Source organism: Scyliorhinus canicula, chromosome 16 (assembly GCF_902713615.1).
Source record: "Scyliorhinus canicula chromosome 16, sScyCan1.1, whole genome shotgun sequence".
Taxonomy (NCBI): domain Eukaryota; kingdom Metazoa; phylum Chordata; class Chondrichthyes; order Carcharhiniformes; family Scyliorhinidae; genus Scyliorhinus; species Scyliorhinus canicula.
This window is the reverse complement of record NC_052161.1, coordinates 104,514,524-104,533,609: the sequence shown is the minus strand read 5'-3', so window position 1 is coordinate 104,533,609 and position 19,086 is coordinate 104,514,524. Positions and strand designations below refer to the sequence as shown.

The window sequence follows — 19,086 nt, the reverse complement described above, 5'->3', positions numbered from 1 at the left end:
TATCAGAAGCACATCAGGTTAAAGTCATTACTGAAAACATTTATAATTCTGAATTCACCAAATGATCAAGAGATAGTCTTTTGATGGCAGAGAAAACAGCAATACACCTGCTTGGTCTGGCTTCAGCTCCAACACTGAAATCAAAACTAAAACACGCCCTGCAGCAAACAGCCTAAAACAAAAGTAAAAAAGCGGACAGACAGCCCAACTCCACCCACTCTCTGACATCACTGAAGTAGTAAACACCCTTTTCTTAAAGGTACTCTCACTACAGATACTTGTATACACATCCATTTATAAACACCCATTTCTCAAAGGTACTCTCATATGCCAGGGGTATCTTGTGCCGTGTGCTATGTCCATTAATAATAATAATAATCTGTATTAGTGTCACAAGTAGGCTTACATTAACACTGCAATGAAGTTACCGTGAAAATCTCCCCGTCATCACACTCCGGCACCTGTTCGGATAACACGGAGGGAGAATTTGGAATGTCCAATTCACCAACAGCACGTCTTATGGGACTTGTGGGAGGAAAACAGAGCACCCGGAGGAAACCCATGCAGACACGGGGAGAACGAGCAGACTCCACTCAGAGAGTGACCCAAGCCGGAATCGAAATTGGGACCCTGGAGCTGTGCTACCGTGCTGCCCTAACTGTCCATTTGATATCCATAGCTTACTTTACAAATGACTGCTAACACCTAGCCTTTCCTATGGAAAAACTGGCAATAGCATCTTGTGCTTCGGGAAATGGTCAGGTACTTACAGATTAAACAATGCTTCATGACTCAAATAATGCAGCATATAGAATTCCTATAGTGCAGATGGAGGCCATTCGGCCCCATCAAGTCTGCATCAACCCTCTGAAAGTGTACCCTCCTTCGGCTCACCCCCCTGCCCTATCCCCGTGACCTAAACTGTACATCCCTGCACACTAAGGGGCAATGAAGCGTGGCCATTCCACCTAACCTGCACATCTTTAGGTTGTGGGAGGAAACCCATAGCACCTGGACGAAACCCATGCAGGCACAGGGAGAATATGCAAACTCCACACGGACGGTCACCCAAGGTGGGAATTGAACCCGGGTCCCTGGCGCGGTGAGGTAGCAGTGCTAACAACTGTGCCGCCGTGCCGCCCCTGCTAAAGAACATTGCACTCTCTGAGACGACTATTGTAATTTTATTCATAATATTTTTTCCCCAGGCTTCTCCTGTCCCTTTCATTCGAAAGCCTCAACTGATCAAAAAAAAAGTCAGTCACGCTATTTGGATTTTGACAGCAGCACATTTTCTACGCTAAAGCTTGTAAAGTTAAAATTTGGGGAGTGCCTGAAGATAACTAGCTGATGTTCCAGGCACTGTTTAAAATTTAAAACTGCCCTGAATTCTCCCCTCACCACCCATTTGTAAAAAGAAAAGCATTTTGGATTTATGATTCCTCTCTTTATTTCCCCCCCGAACCCCGCCGACCTTTTTCCCAACACCTCCGTTCTAAAGTGGTGAAACCCTCTCAGAATAATCCCGCAGCAAGCTTGAGATGGGATAAAATCAGGTGGTTACTGTATTTGACACACACTCAAACGCAGGGAGGGGTTATTGTTACATTATCCCCGTTACATTAGCACAATAAAAGAAGGATAAGAGAAAGAAAGGGGTATATGGCAAAGACCATGGACAAAATAAAGGTTGTTGTTTTACATGAGCCCAGAGTCCAGAATTAAAAGTCTAATGGTGTATTCCTTCACAGAGGTTAAGAGGCTGAAGCTGATGTGGGATAATCCGTTTTTCCAGTCACGCTGACTCCATGATAGGAGAAACACGGAGAGCTGAATCAGTCTTACAGTAGGCACTGGGACAGAAGTTCAGATGTTCCAGGAGAAACAGTGCAGCCGAGGACCAGGCCATTTAAACCCAGACCGAGCTCCAACTCTGCTGTTGTCATTTTGATGGAAGCTGGCACTTTTCAAGCAAATTGGCAGAGATAAACCAGGCAATTACAGACCGGTCAGTGGTAGGGAAACTATTGGAGAAAATTCTGAAGGAGAGAATTAATTTCCATTTGGAAAGGCATGGCTTGATTAGGGATGGTCAGCATGGCTTTGTCAGAGGGAGGCTGTGCCTAACAAATTAGCTAAAAAATTTTGATGAAGTGACCGAGTGTGTTGATGAAGGAAGTGCAGTTGATGTAGTTTATATGGATTGTAGCAAAGCCTTTGATAAGGTCCCATATAGGAGACTGATTGAGAAGGTTGAAGCACATGGAAATCAAGGAAAATTGCCAAGATGGATCTGAAACTGGCTTAGTAATGGGACACAAGGGTAGTGATAGAAGTCTGTTTGAGTAACTGGATACCGGTGTCCAGCAGAGCACCACAGGGTTAAGTGCTGGGTCCCTTATTGTTTGTTAGTTATATAAATTATATAGAACGTGGAGGGAATAATTAGTAAGTTTGCAGGCGACACCAAGTTTAGTAGGATGATTAACAGTAAAGAAGAGGGTCATAGGTTACAGGAAGATATAGATAGGTTGGTCAGATGGGCAGAGCAGTGGCATATGGTATTTAACTCTGATAAGTGTGAGGTGATGGCTTTGGAAGAAGGAAGTATGTCATGAATAGCAGGACACTAGGAAGTTCAGAGGAACAGATGGATCTTGGGGTAGTTGTTCACAGCTCCCTGAAGGCAGTAGAGCAGGTGAATCGAGTAGGTGAATAGGCATATGGAACACGTACCTTTATCAGGTGTGGCATAGAATATAACAGCAAAGTGGTTATAATGGAGCTGTACAGAACATTGGTTCGGCTGCAGCTGTGTGCAGTTCTAGTCACCTCACTATAGGAAGGAGGTGATTGCACTGGATGGGGTACAGTGGAGGTTCACCAGGACGTTGCTTGAGCATCTGAGCTATAAAGAGAGACTGGATAGGCTTGGATTGTTTTCTTTAGAGCAGGGAAGGCTAAGGAGGGATATGATTGAGGTGTATACGATTGTGAGGGGTTTGGACAGGGTCAATAGGAAGCAACTGTTCTCCTTGGTTGAGGGGTCAATCACAAGCCAGCATTGTTTTAGGGTGAGGAGCAGAAGATTCTGAGCGGATTTGAGGAAAATAAATTTCACTCTGGAGGGTGGTGAGAATCTGGGATGCACTGCCTGGGAAGGTAGTGGAGGCTGGAAACCTCAGAACCTTTAAAAAGTACTAAGATGAGCATTTGGAATGCCACCACATTGAAAGACATGTGACAAGTTATTTTAAATGGGAGTAACGTGAGATTAGTGGTATTTATTGGCGGTGTAGACTCGATGAGCTGGAGGGCCTTTTCTGCGCTGTACAACTCTATGACTCTATGGTAGACTGGCTGTGATCAGCACCACAAGGCAATATTATAGGTTCTGGCAGATTGGGAAGGAAAGGAGCTCATGTGACGTAACTCCCACTTCTTTCCATTGATTCGGACAGAGGATACACATTCCTGGTCTGGATTCTTGAGATAGTTAATGATTCATCCATGAATAGGTTCACCAGAGGTCTCAAGATTCATGGTCCATTAGCTAGAGCTCTGCCATAGAGATGTTTAGGGTCTTTGTGCATTTCCATGGAATTTGATTCCTACAGGCACAGAGGGCATTAGTGCTTCTTTAGCGATAACAAAGTTGCTGTGGTTTTCTGAAGGCTAGAAATTCTTTTAGTGTGAGTTGCAGCGAGTTGTGGCTTCAGTCAGTATAAAGCCTTTGTCCATTATATTTTTAAATAATAATAATTTTATAAAGTGGCCAGGATGATATATATGTACAATTTTTTTTCTCTTTCATGACTTCTTGGCATGACAGTAGTCAAATTGTTAGAACATAGAATATAGAACATACAGTGCTGAAGGAGGCCATTCGGCCCATCGTGTCGTCACTGACCCACTTAAGGCCTCACTCCCACGTTATCCCCGTAATCCAATAACCCCTCCTAACCTTTTTGGACACTAAGGGCAATTTAGCATGGCCAATCTACGTCTTTGGACTGTGGGAGGAAACCGGAGTACCCGGAGGAAACCCACACAGACACGGGGAGAACGTGCAGACTCCGCACAGACAGTGACCCAGCGGGCAATCGAACCGGGGACCCTGGCGCTGTGAAGCCACAGTGCTAGCCACTTGTGCTACTGTGCTGCCCGTAAGGGTATTAGACTTGTTAACTAAGTTAGCACATTGAAATGGGTAATGCAAGTACAGTGGCGCAAAGCCAGCAACCTTGGGTCTGAGGTCGTCCCAAATTTCAAATCTTGCTGGATTTTGGGTTAGGTGGTTTGGGCAGTATTGGCCAAGGCTGGGGTTAAGGGTTTCTCAGAGTATGGGAATTGACCCGTGCACAAGAAGTGAACAGGTTAACTAGTCAAGTGCTGCACCAATGCCAAAGCAGATAGCTTTCTTTATTTTACTCAGTTAGAATTAATGCATGGCGCATTATAAAAATGACTGGCTTTCAGACAAGCCTGGGGTATTTGTCAGCTGGATTTTGAGATGCTGGACTGTACAGGTAGTGTTTTACACAGAGACTGGAATAAGGGACCCAGTGAGAAGATGGGTAATTGGTGTTAATTTTGATTTTAAAAGAGATCTTCACAGACCAGGAGGTCAAATTTGGTAACTTGTTTTCTACAAGTCAGTTTTTACCCCATACTGTGAAGTTCGCAGTTAGACCAGGCGGAGAACTCTTTGATCCTGGAGTGCTATGTATGTGTCATGGCATGAGAGGGATCCTACAGATCCTGCAGGAGGGAGCAATAAATTTAATCCATTCTGTTACGGGAGGTACAATGTGAGTATAGAAAGTGTAGGGATAAAACTAAACGGAATTAGGAAAGCAAAGCATAGGTACGAAAACAAAACTGGCAATTAAAATCAAGGAAAAACCAAAGATGTTTTACAGATGCTTTGAGAGCGAGGGGACAACTGAGAAAGGAATAGAACCTATTGAAGACCAAGATGCGAACCTCTGTGTCAGGGCAGAAGACATAGAAAGGGTTCTTGATGAATAGAACATGGAACATAGAGCATACAGTGCAGAAGGAGGCTATTCGGCCCATCGAGTCTGCACCGACCCACTTAAGCCTACAATACTTTGAAATGTCTTCATAAAAGAGGTTACAATGCAAAAATTATAGTTAAGGAGAAGTATGAAAGATTGGATGAGATAAATATTGTGAAAGAGGAAACATTCAGGGATTCAGCAGTTTTGAGGGTAGGTAAGTCGCCAATCTCAGTAGACATGTCTCCCAAGCAGCTGGGCAGAGAAAAGCAAGAAATGGAGAAGGCTTTGATCACATTTTCCAATCCTCTCTGGCTCCACTCGGTGTGCAGGAGAACAGTATTGTTCCGAACAATCTACATTTGCATTAAAAGAAAGGACAAGAGTGTACAATGCAAGCCAGTCGGCCTAACCTTGGCGGTTGGCAGATTATTGGAAAATATTCCAAGGAACAACATAAACTGTCAATTTAAAAAGGCACAAATTAATCAAGGATTGTCAGCGACGATTTGTTAAAGGAAGGAGAGCCTTGATTGAAATTTTGAGGTGGTAACATGAGAGTCAAGGAGGGTAATGCATTTGGTGTGAACATAAGAATGTAAGAAATACAAGCAGGAGTAGGCCTCGAGCCTGCACCATCATTCAGTAAGATCATGGCTGATCTGATTTTGATCTCAACACCACTTTCCTGCCTGTTCTCCACGATCTTTTACACCCTTATGGTTCAGGAATCTGTATCTCAGCCTTGAACACAAAAAATGAAACAGCCGTCGCACACTTCCTAGACAGAAAATTCCAAGATTTATGACCCTCTGAGGGAAGAGATTGCTCCTTATCTCCATCTCAAATGGGCAATTCTTTATTCTAAAATTATGCCCCCTCTTCTAGTTTGGGAACAATTACACTGTCAAACCCCCTCAGAATCTTATGCACTTCAATGAGATCATCTCTCATTCTTCTAAACTCCAATGAGGATATCACCAATCTAATCAAACATTCCTCAAAGAATGACATGTTCACCACATGAATCAACCAAGTAGATATCCTTTGCACTGCCTCCAGTAAAAGTGTATTAAGTATATTCCTCCTTTATTGGAAATCAAAGCTGAATGCAATATTATACGTGTGATCTTCACCAACATCCTTACATGTGTAACAAGATTTTCTCACTTTTATTCACCATCTCCCTTGTAATAAAGGCCAGCAATCAATATTCCTTCCTAATTACTTGCTGTGCCTGCATAGTAACTTCCTACGCTTCATGTATGAGGATACCCTGATCCCCCTATATCCCAGCACACTGTAGTCCCTCTCCATTCCAGTAACATTTTGCTTTTCTATTCGACCTGCCATTCTACCGACCATTTCTTTTCACCCATGATACGTCTTGATGTAGTTGACATGGATTTTAGCAAAGGTTCCACATGGCAGACTGGCCATGAAAGTAACAGCCCATGGGATCTAAGGGAAAGTGGCAAGTTGGATTCAACATTTTCCACGAGCAAGAAGCAAACGGCCAATGGATACTTTAGTAAAAGGTTGTTTCCAATGGAACTTTGCAATGCTCAATGCTGGGTCCATTGTTTTTTTTAGCAATTTAGACCTAAAATTCAGTGATTGCATGGTTAAGAAAATTTAAAATTCAAGGAGTGCATGGTTAAGAAAATTGCAGGCGGTACAAAAAAATGGTGTGTGATTGATATGGAGCAGTCGACTGCAGAAAGATACCCAAAGATTGATCAGAGGGCAGGAAAGTGGTGAATGAAATTAAATCTGGAGAAGAACAAACTAATGCATTTGGGGAGGACAGGCGAGGCAATAAATGGTAGAGTGATGAAAAGTGCAGAGGGACCTTGGCATGCATTCCACATATCCCTAAAGATAGCAGGATGGGTACATAAGACGGTTAAAAAGTCATGTGGAATACTTTATTTTAGGAACAATTGCTTAGAATATAAGTTCTATCATTCACCTGAAGAAGGAGCCGTGCTCCGAAAGCTCGTGTTTGAAACAAACCTGTTGGACTTTAACCTGGTGTTGTAAGACTTCTTACTGTGCTCACCCCAGTCCAACGCCGGCATCTCCACATCATAGAATATAAGAGCAGAGAAATTACCGGGAAGTGTATGAAACTCAAGATAGGCCACAGCTGGAGTACTGCATATGGTTCTGGTCAACGCATTATGAGAAGGATGTGATTGTACCAGACAGTACCCAGAGGAAGTCTAGGCAATAGTGCCAGGAATGGAGAATTCCAGCTAAAAGGAATAATTGCATAGGCTTGGATTGTTCCCTTTGGAACTAAGGAGGCTAAGGGAGATTTCATTCTGGTGTATAAAATTATGAGGGTCATAGATACAGTGGATTGGAAGCATTTATCTACATTAGCTGAGCTGAGAGGTTAATAGTTAGTGGCCATATATTTGAAGTGTCTACTGTGTCTGATAAAAATATTAGAGGAGAGTTATAGTGAAATACTTTCAGCCAGAGGGTGGTGGGTGGGTGTCTGGAACTCGCTGGCTGAAAGAGTGGCAGAGGAAAAATTGCTCATTGCATTTTTAAAATACAGCCCCTGATTGTAAAACTGAAAATGTAATGCCGAACATTAGATGTGATTAGCAATTGAACAGCACATGCTGGACAATCCTGAGGGTGCTACGAATTACACTAACAGCTGATTTAAGATTATTGACCAGGTTCATAGTGTGGCACACTTACCCTTGCTGGGAGCAAGGACCTGCAAAAGGAACATGTCCGGATATTGTGCCTTTTTTAAAGTTAGACAAAAACGGGGGAGACAGTTCCCTTGTACATTCCCTTCAACAACCCTCGACCAATCAGAGCTGATTTTCCAACCAGTCAGTACCCTTTTCTCATGCAGCGTAAATTGCTGTTCCCTTTGAAATTTGACACTCTTGCATCTGTTCTGATGAGCGCAAGATGAAAATCTTCAACAGCATGTCTATTTTATTTTCATAATACTTGGGTTTTGTATTGCCAATTAACAATTTTAAAGCACTTTGATGCGCATTTGAAGTTTAATAAACTACAGGGATACAGACCAAAATCTGGAAAGTGGGATTTGATTGATTAAATTTTGTTTAGCCATCACAGAAAATGGACCAAATGGCCTCCTTCTGTGCCGTAAGTAAGCTTTCTATATTTCTAACTTCCTGAACTCAGGTTCTTCAGCCTTGAGCTTATGGAGATGTATGAGACAAAACAAGAGAGAAAAGACTAATACAGAGCAATAGTTTCAGGACAGTTGGAGCTTGAGGTTATGAGTTTGCAATGATGAAGGGAAAGTATTTGACAGGCATTGGAATGAATACCTTTATCCAGAGCTTCAGGAGGGTTGCCAGAAAGAATGATTGAGATCAGGACACTGAATCCATTCTCAGGAAAAACTGTAATGAGAAGTGTTTGGGTTAACATTGTCAAAGGATGAATTCACAAAGATCAAAGAGCCTCTTAACTCAAATCAATCTTATGACCCTTCCATTATTATCGGACAATTTTGCTGCCAAATGGAGTGCCTTACACATTTTTGAAGCTTTGCTATGCTATTTGCAGAGCCGTCGTCATCATTCTTCTTACTCATTGTGGAAAATAGGTCTTCCACTGGTCTGAATTTTGCGAGAGTGCTCACCGCTGACCCCAAAGAAAGCTTCAGTGAGAGATTTGACATGCAATTGATTGTAGAGTAGTATAATGGAGTTCCCAGAGAGCGGTTGCAGTGTTGGCATCAAGCTGCCCAAGCAGCCAATCACAAAAGAGAATTTATACAGACAGCCAAGCAGGAAATAAAAAGGACTAATAAATAAGAGTGAAATTTAGTTTGGTAACATACACCAGGCATCCAGGTAGGACCTGAAACATCATGAAAATATTTTAAATTAAAAAAAATATTTAAAATAAATCTAGTAGAAAAATGTAGTCTTAACCACAACATTCCACAGAAAAATTTCAGCGCCAGATCAGTTGTTCAGCAGTAGTTATTACTCATATAATTGTTAAAATTCCAGTTACAACTCATCTAACAAGGCTCAACCTTTCTTATGGTTTCTAACTGTGATTGGAGGGTGGAAAAGAGAAGTTCTGATCAGGCTGATTTATTTCAATGATTGATGGTTCCAGTCAGGAGCAATGAATGTCAGACCATAGCTTCAGCATTTCTGCTGAATTTCTGCTACACTTGCAACAAGCCCCGAAGTTGTGGTCAGATTCAGAGGGATAATCACGATTACCAATGCTGACAGTTCACCATCAAGTAACCCATAAATTCCAGGCTGTTGCTTTTCACCTTTGAACAATGTTTTGAACAACTATTCCCAACAGATCTCACATACAGAGTCTGGCATTTTGCCTTGGCCTCGGCCTCCACTGTTCTAGGCCAACTATTTTTGACCTACCTGGTCTTACCTTTCTCCGGGAGCTCTGTTTCAGTGAAAACCAGTGATACAGGTTTTGCATTTTCTATCGGCATATCTAAGCCAACTCCATTTTCTCCATATTATTTGCAACTCGAGACCCCCCCTGTCATACGTTTTATTTCCCCCTTGCAATTCCTCATTTTAGGTGGTCTGTGGCCGGCAAATGTGCAAAATTGTTCACAGACATTTATTGACAAATGTTTATAATACAGTGGCTGATTAGGCTCCCTCCAGAATAGCGATGGGGTTTTAGAGCACTTGTGCAATGTTTGACTGGAAAATCAAGGCATAATAAGCTTTATCCCGTACACCTGGCTTGTGAATAGGGGAAGATGATCCTTCAAATGCAAGTTGAGCTCTAAAGATGCATTTTGTTCATTTGTCAAACAACAGTAATTTTGCAATTGACAATGGAGTATAAATAAGACAAAATATGAAACTGTTTGGAGCATATTTATCTCAGAACATTCTGTACTCGTAAGAGCCATCTCAATTAGAATCAAATGAATTGGCAAACCCTCATTGTCTGATTTTCAGGATGAGTCGATTCAGTCATTTTTTTCACTGTGTTTATTGACGGGTGGCACTTAACTTGTGTTGCTGGAGTTCATTGAATCACAGAATTGTTGCAGCACAGAAGGAAGGCATTTGGCCAACCAATCCAGGCCAGCTCTCTGCAAGAGAAATCTAGCTAGTTGCACTCCTTTGCCCTCTCCCCATAGTCCTACAACATACTTTTTTCCACTTTGGTGCTTGTTCAATTCCCTTTTAAAAGTCATGATTAAATCTGCCTGTCACCCACCCTTTCAGGCCATGTGCTCAAGATCATAACCATTCACTGTGTGAAAAGGTTTTTCCTCTTGTTTTTTCACTCTTTTGTCAATCACCTTAAACCTGTATTCCCTGGTTCTTGGTCCTTCTGACAATGGTCACAGTTTCTCTCTATCTACTCTGCCTTGATTCTTTGTGATTTTAAATACCTTTATCAAATCTATTCTCAACCTTCCCTTCTCTAAGGAAACCAGTCCCACCTTCTCTAATCCATCCATACAACCCAGGAGCAAACGTTCACCATGTTTCTCTGCATCTGGTCCCTCAGCAACTTTTTTCTCTTTTATCTCATGGGCTTCAACGTTGATGACAAACCTATAATGCGGCATTTTATCAAATGCCATTTGGAACTCGATAGGCATCAATCAAATTACCCTCATCCACCATCTCTATTACCTCATCAAAAAACTCAATCAAGTGAGTTAAACATGGCTTGTCTTTAACAGATCCATCCAGTTTTTTCTTAATTAATCGACACTTGCTCAAGTGACTGTTAATTTTGTCCCAGATTATCACTTCCAATAGTTTTCCTATTACTGAGAGAAAACTCAGTTGTCTGTTGGTGATTGGTTCACCTTACACTCTCAGGTGAACAAATACAGGACATCCTGAAGGGGGAGGGTGAACAGCCAGAGGTTGTAGTACACTTGAGTACTAATGACATTGGCTGGAGTGTTACGATCATGCAGAAGGAGTTCAGGGAGTTGGGCAGTAAATTTAGAAGCAGGACCTCTCGGATTGTAATCTCAGGATTACTCCCTGTGCCACTAGCCAATGAGGCTAAAAATAGGAGGGTAGTTCAGCTTAACACGTGGTAAACTAGTGGTGTAGGAGGGAGGGTTTCAGATTTCTGGACCATTGGGATCTCTTCCGGGGCAGGTGCGACCTGTACAAGAAGGACGGGTTGCATCTAAACTCGAGGGGAACCAATATCCAGGCTGGGAGGTTTAGTAGTGTCACTCGGGAGTATTTAAACTAACATGGCAGGGGGATGGGAACCAGAACATTAGCTTGGAAGATGTCATAACAGAAGGGGAAATAGAGAACAAAAATAATCGAACATCACCCTCAGGCAGAGCAAAAAAGGTGACAAGTGTGAGAAGGGAGGTGGTCAATGCTGGGCTGAGGGTGTTGTACTTTAATGCGCGCAATATACGGAACAAGGTAAATGACCTTGTTGCGCACATTGAAATTGACCGGTATGATGTTGTGGGCATCACAGAGACGTGGCTGCATGGGGATCAGGGCTGGGATCTAAATGTACAAAGATATGTGTCCTATCGAAAGGTCAGGCAGGTGGGCAAAGGGAGCGGGGTTACATTGTTAGTAAGGAATGAAGGTAAATCGATAGCAAAGAGCGCTATAGAATCAGAAGGCATAGAATCTCTGTGGGAAGAGTTGCGGATTCGCAACGGTAAAACGCCCCTGATGGGAGTCATGTACAAGGCCCCTAGCAGTAGTCAGGATGTGGGCAGAAAATAAATCAGGAAAGCATCTAAAAAAGGCAATATCATAATAATCATGGACGACTTCAATATGCACGTGGACTCGGAAAATCAGGTTGGTAGTGGATCCCAAGAAAAGGAATTTGTGGAATGTTTAAGAGATAGTTTTTTGGAGCAGCTTGTGGTAGAGCCCACTAGGGAACAGGCAATTCAGGATTTGGTGATGTGTAATGAGGCAGACTTGATTAGGGATGTTAAGGTGAAGGAATATATAAATATATCAATTTGAATGCAGATAGGGCAGCACGGTAGCATTGTGGATAGCAGAATCGCTTCACAGCTCCAGGGTCCCAGGTTCGATTCCGGCTTGGGCCACTGTCTGTGCGGAGTCTGCACATCCTCCCCGTGTGTGCGTGGGTTTCCTCCGGGTGCTCCGGTTTCCTCCCACAGTCCAAAGATGTGCGGGTTAGGTGGATTGGCCATGATAAATTGCCCTTAGTGTCCAAAATTGCCCTTAGTGTTGGGTGGGGTTACTGGGGTATGGGGATAGGGTGGAGGTGTTAACCTTGGGTAGGGTGCTCTTTCCAGGAGCTGGTGCAGACTCGATGGGCCGAATGGCCTCCTTCTGCACTGTAAAAAAATTCTATAAAGTCTATTCTTATTTTGGTGCTTGATATATTAGAACTATTGTCATTGTTGTACCCAGGCTGGGGAGAATATTGTAGATTTTCAGATTCTCATCCAGATGTACAACTGCCATTAGGGAAAATTGAGCAGTTTCTGCAGTGGGCAATGCCAGTTTTATGCCCATTTGACATAAGAAATCTCCGTCAAGTGTGTTGTTTGAGGTCTTGGCAGCATTTGGAGCTCATCAAGGCAAGTAGTCCCAGAAATAGCATGGTAAACAAGAGAGAAGGTGAAGCAATTTAAGTGTTTCAGTATTAAGAATTGGTCTGCCTAAGGCAGCACGGTGGCACAGTGGGTTAGCACTGTGGCCTCATGTAGCTGAAGTCCCAGGTTCAATCCTGGCTCTGGTTCACTGTTCGTGGGAGTTTGCACATTCTCCCTGTGTTTGCGTGGGTTTTGCCCCACAACCCAAAAATGTGCAAACTAGGTGGATTGGCCATGCTAAATTGCTCCTTAATTTGGAAAAATGAATTGGATACTCTAAAATGTTTTTAAAAATTGGTCTGCCCAGGTTTGGATCCCAATATTTAGTAGTTTGCAAAAGGAAGGGAAAACTGAGGACAAAAGGAATTTCACAGACCTGAGGTCCTGAGCAGGCACATGTAAGATTAGAAGACCATACAGTTGGTCTTTCATTTCACACAGTAATGAGCCAACGCAGAGGCAGAGAATGTAGGAGTTAAAAGATAACGAGAGTTGTTTTTATGTTAAAGAAACGAGATGGAAAGAGCTTGGAGTAGGCGGACTTGTCACTTCACATGTTTCGCAACTCAGACATTTTGCAGTTTCCAGTAGCCAGATTTACATAAGAAAGCAAGGGTCAAAATTTACATGACCAGAGAGATGGTTCAGGAGGAGAATGGGTCTGACCTCTGCCGCAAAGGCCCAGCTTCTGGCTATTTTCATTCAGGGAGAAGCGGGTGCATCCCACCGTAAGTATCCTGTTAGGTCAATTAAATGATATATTAAAATCACTCAACAGAAGTTGGCTGGGTGTGATGGAGACGGCCACCCTAGTAGACCCACAATAGGTAGGCCATCCCTTCTCCCACTGCAACAGCTGGGGCTGTTGGCCATCCAGTGGAACGGTTGGCTCTCCATGATGATAGCCTGGAGACTGTGGCCTTTCTAAAATCCCAAATTCTGAAAATCTCCTCCGAGGATGCCTCCATTGTTAAGCGCTCTCTCTTTCTATCTTACTTGTATTGGCAGCTCTTACCCAGAGCTGCTGAATGTGTCTTTGCAGGATGTCTCTTATTGTCTCTTTGGGAGCTCATCGGCGTCCTTAATTGGATGTTGAACACACGCCCTGTCCCCTAAATGATCAGCTGGTCAAAGGTGGCATCGGATGTCAAGTGCCAATGCAATGTGAGTTCGAAACCTGGAACTTCACCCACAGTAGGCATCAAACAGTCTGATAGGAAGGAAAATATCAGCCATTAGCCAGTCAGAATGTACCTGTGTGGAGGAATTTAGACCTGATTGATGATTGGTGGCAACAAAGTCAGCTCCTTTCAAATGGTTAAAAGTTAAAGGTTAAAGTTTGTGATCGTGTATAATGTAGTGGCCCGTGACTAGGAAAGGAAGGGCGAAGAGAAAATCAGCCAATCTCCAGTTTTCTTTTCACTGGTGTTACACTCCATGTGAAGCCAAATCCAAGTGGGGAAGGTCATCTTCTCCAGGGGCCTCACATGGGTGTGTTCCTGAATTGTTCTGGGCCCAAAATCGCAATTTTCCAAAAAGATTTGCATCAGTGCAAAGGCATGAATCAGTTTACGGAGTTAGAGTTACGGTAGAAATGCACTATTCATTTTCCCAAGACTGTTCCCGCTAATTTCCACACAGACATGGCCAGCGGGCATGTGTCCTCACCGGATTTTCCACTTCTGACAAAGGGCCAATGGCCAAAAACATTAACTTGTCTTTTTCATTTTCAGATTCTGACAGAGCTGCTGTGCGTGCGCTCCTGGAATCTTCCGCTTTTCTTTCAGATTTTGACCATTTGTGGTTTGTTTGTCCCCCATCTGCTTGCGTGCTGCAATGCCCCTGGTGACATTGTGTCCTGTTATTTTTGAATACCGTCCTATTGGCAATCAGAGCTGAGTGAGTGCTCGGATAGATAGCGAGCACCTCTGCTCCCGGCGGCGGTGTGCTTGTGTGCAATGGAGGGTGGAATTGAACTTATGCTTCGCATTTGTCTGGGTGAAAATGTTATTGATTTTAAATTGAACCACTAATTACAAAACAGAAGCTAAGTAAATAGGAGATGATTTTTTTTTAAGCTAGCAGGCACAACCTCAGCGCTTGAAGCACAGCCCAAGTGTTTAATGCAGCTTCACGTGTAGTCCTGTGCCCAAGCTACTAGGGAGCTGGAGGAAAATAAAAGTAAAGACAAAATGGAAGCTTTGCTCTGCTTCAAAACTGATCCAGTCCTGTCTTCTGGTGAAAGGAGGATCTGCATTCAGTAATAATCTAGTATGTTGGAGGGCTGTCCTCTCCCTCCACTTCCCCACTAGTACAGGATTTGTACATCTTGATTCTACCTTCCAGGAGGTTTGATTCCCTTTTTTCTTGCACTGGCCATTGCAATCCTCGAACATGCTTGTTTGCGTGAACAGGATAAATCATTAACCAATTTAAAAAAAAATATGATGTGAGATAGCGCAGGGAGCAATTTGAAGGAAACCCATCAGTTGGTGCTGAAGTCAGAGACAATTTCCAGCCTCCGCCCTTGCAGCCAGATTTGTTTTAAAGTATTAATTCACAGGAGGTGAATCGCAGAATAATGCAGCACAGAAGAGGCCCTTCGGCCCATCGAGTCTGCACCGATGCATGAAAGTCACCTGACCTGCCTACCTAATCCCATTTGCCAGCACTTGCCCATAGCCTTGAATGTTATGACATGCCAAGTGTTCACCCAGGTACTTTTTAAAGGCAACCTGTGAGGCAACCTGCCTCTACCACCCTCCCAGGCAGTGCATTCCAGACTGTCCCCACCCACTGGGTAAAAGGGTTTTTCATCAAATCCCCCCAAATCTCCCACCCCTAATCTTAAACTTGTGTCCTGTCGTAACTGACCCTTCAACTAAGGGCTTTTCACAGTAACTTAATTGAAGCCTACTCGTGACAATAAGCGATTTTCATTTTCATTTCATTTCACGTCATTTCTATAATGTGGTGACCAGAGCTGCACACTGTACTTCAGCTGTGGGGCCAGCAGTATTTGCCAAACTTTAATTTCCCTTGAGAAGATGGCGATATGGCTGCCTTCTTCATCAAAGCTGTGTGCCTTGCTGAGCTATTTCAGAGACTATTTCAAAGTCACCCATATTGTTGTGGACTTGGAGTCACATGTGCAAGGATGGCATATTTCACCCCCCCACGAAAGTGCATTAATGAAGGGGGCGGGTCTTTAAGACAACCTGTTAGTCTCATGGTAATCATCAATGACATTTAAATTTCTGATTTATTTCAGGAGTTGCATTTGAATTCTGTGGTGGGATTTGAACCCAGGCCCCTGGACCCGTAGAATACAAGCAAAATACTGCGGACACTCTGGAATCAGAAACAAAAACAGAAACTGCTGGAAAATCTCAGCAGGTCGGGCAGTATCCACGGAGGGAGAAAACAGAGTTAATGCTTCGAGTCCGTCTGACTCTTCTTCAGAGCCCATATTGGTGAGGAAGAGTTGTATTGGACTTGAAACGTTAACTCTGTGTTTTCTCTCTCAGCAGATGCTGACAGGCCTGCTGAGTTTTTCCAGCAGCATCTGTTTTTTGTCCCTGGATCAGTAGTTCAGACCTCTGGGTGACTGGTCCAGAAACATAACCACGATACAACCACACCCCTGTTGTACACTGGCGTGGAATGCTCCACATCAGGATGATAATTTGAAACTGTAATTTGCAAGGGGAATTAAACCTACAAGGGGCCCTTATGTTATACGACATCAGCCTCTTGGCTGATATTCTGGAGGGCTGCATTTATCCCATGCCAGGTTTTACGCAGCTCTCTCTTCTATATGGCAGGGCCTCTCTGCTTGTAAGAACACATTTTCCTATTTCTGATTCTTAGTTGAGGGAAGAAACCCGTAAACCATTATACTCGTGACAGTACAATTCCAATCCCCTGCTTCCAACATCAATTATTAACTTGTCAAATGTGTATTTCCTTTGGCTAAGAGTTAAGATGTTAGTATTTGTATGAAAATTAAATGCAAATCAATGCTATGTGGATCGCATTGATTTTAGCTAAGCTATACAGATGAATTGAATTAATTAGCATTTCTACCCGCAAGCCATTTCAGTTCCAGTGTATTACAGTGTAACAGCTTGACTTTTTAACCATTTTAAATATTTTTTTTAAAGAATGTGTCCTTGCATAATTGATGGATGATGTTCATAACGTTCATACCATTTAATTCAAAATGACTCCATTCAAATTTGCTGAATTCAAATTTCCTGATAATTCAAGTTGTGTTCGACTTTGCGGTGCCATTTGCTTTGTTTGATTCAAATGTTTGGACAATTCAATGGTTTTTAGCACAGATGAGCTGCTGAACTACCACGGATAAACAATGTAATTGCATTTTCTAATATCGCTCACTTAAGGTGTGGTAAATGAGTCAGACGCACAGACACAGATGGACTGATTGTGGTTTCATTTAATCAATATTCCTATTATGAGTTCTTTGCTGATATTTTCCCTTCCTGTGTCTTTCAAACTGTGAGTACACCGTCCCTCATGCTTTTCCCCTGCCACACATTCATACGAGGTAGAAATAGAAATTAATCGCTCTCGACCAGGCTAATCTTTTCCCAGATGTCAAAAGACATGGAGATCTCAGTCTCCCCCCTCCCTTCGATGATCCGAGGGGTGTTTAAAACTCTCCAACAGGGCGTTATCTAGCTTCCACTTCTTAATTTGTTTCCCCAGTTTTCCTACTGCTTTCCAATCTGTCTTCTACATTATGAAGTTTGAGCCTTCCATGAGGTTTCTCAAGTGGGAGGCATTCTTGATTCTTCAAAGTGACCAGCAGTGAAAGCTGTGGGCTGTGCAGATAGAAAAGAGTGATTTAGTATTACCGCGGCAACCCGCATTCCTTTTTTGTTTTAAATTCCCTTCTGTCTATACAATATAACAGAAAATGAAATAATTCTTTGGAGGAATGCTGGGAGGAGCCATATAAATTGGCTTTCTCTTGCTGTCAACCTTAATTTCCCGGAGACCTCCCTTACCTTAAGAGTCTAATATTGGTACCATTCATCAATACATTGGGTGCTCAAATATTATCAGCAGCTATTCAACGTGCCACCATACAAAATAGGAGCAGAAGTGGGCCGTTGGCCCTTCGAGCCTGCTCCATCATTCAATAAGATCGCAGAGTCATAGAGGTCAACAGCACAGAAAAGACCCTTTGGCCCATCGCGTTGCATCTGCGCTGGTCAAAAACAACCACCTATGTATTCTAATCCCATTTTCCAGCACTCGGCCCATAGCCTTGCACGCCTTGGCATCACAAGTGCACATCTAAATACTTATTAAATGTTACAAGGGTCACTGCTTCCTCCACCCTTTCAGGTAGTGACTTCCAGATTCCCACAACTCCCTGGGTGAAAAGGATTTTCCTCACATCCCCTCCAAACCTCCTGCCCCTTACTTTAAATCTATGCCCCTTGGTCATTGATCTCTCCACCGAGGGGAAAAGTGTCTACTTCATCTATGCCCCTCATAATTTTATAAATCTCAATCATGTCCCCCCCTCAGTATCCTCTGGTCCAAGGGAAACAACCCCAGTCTATCCAATCTCACATCATAACTAAAACTCTCCAGCCCAGGCAACATCCTGGTAAACCTCCGCTGCATCCTTTCCAGTGCTATCACATGTCTCTTACAATGTGGATTCAAGAACTGCACACGATCCTCTACCTGTGGCCTAACCAATGTTATATATAGGGCCGAACCAATGTTACATACTGCACACAATATTCAAGATGTCTCACCAATGCCCCTGTATAACAGAATTAAAATGGATTGGCTGTAAACCTGGAATCACAAGAAACCAATTGTTCCCATTGCTCAGGACATTTCATTGAGAATTTTAAGATCTGTAGAAAGGAACATTAAAATTCACAATTTATAGGAGGATGCTGATCATTGAGATGATCTTAAGGGTGGAATCCGCCTTGGGACAGGCTTCCAAATCACACCAACATGATATCTACTGATTATATTTTGGTGAATCCCTCGCCTATTGTAATGCTCTCCAAGTGACTGCTCTACCACATCGTCTGAGGTTTGTGCATGCACGTGAGTCACGGACCTCTATGAGCCACCTCATCTTGAGGCAACTAAAACTTCTGATAGCTACAGGACTGGCTTATATCTTGTTCCATGTGGTGCCAGTATATCTGTGGGGCTGACCAATGGATTAACTAAATGACCATTGGGTGACTACATACAGAGGTAGACAAGGTGCCGACTAGGCTGTGCACGGAGTGTAGGAGAAGCTTGAAATAGGGTGAACTGTGGACAGGGCTGCAGAAATAACAATTGGAGTGGATGGAAATAGTGGAGAAAGGGATTACCCCATTTTTATTTTATAATTCTGTCCTATTTGCTTCATTCTTTTTGTCCTGGCGTTATTATCCTTCTTTGTTTCAGCTGCAT

At 43.0% G+C, this 19,086-nt stretch overlaps 1 protein-coding gene across 5 annotated transcripts in view; it reads left to right on the top strand.

The window, feature by feature from the left end:
* ajap1 (adherens junctions associated protein 1) overlaps positions 1-19,086 on the top strand; it is a 316,483-nt gene that overhangs the window by 208,643 nt on the left and 88,754 nt on the right. The gene's annotated exons all lie outside the window — the stretch shown is intronic.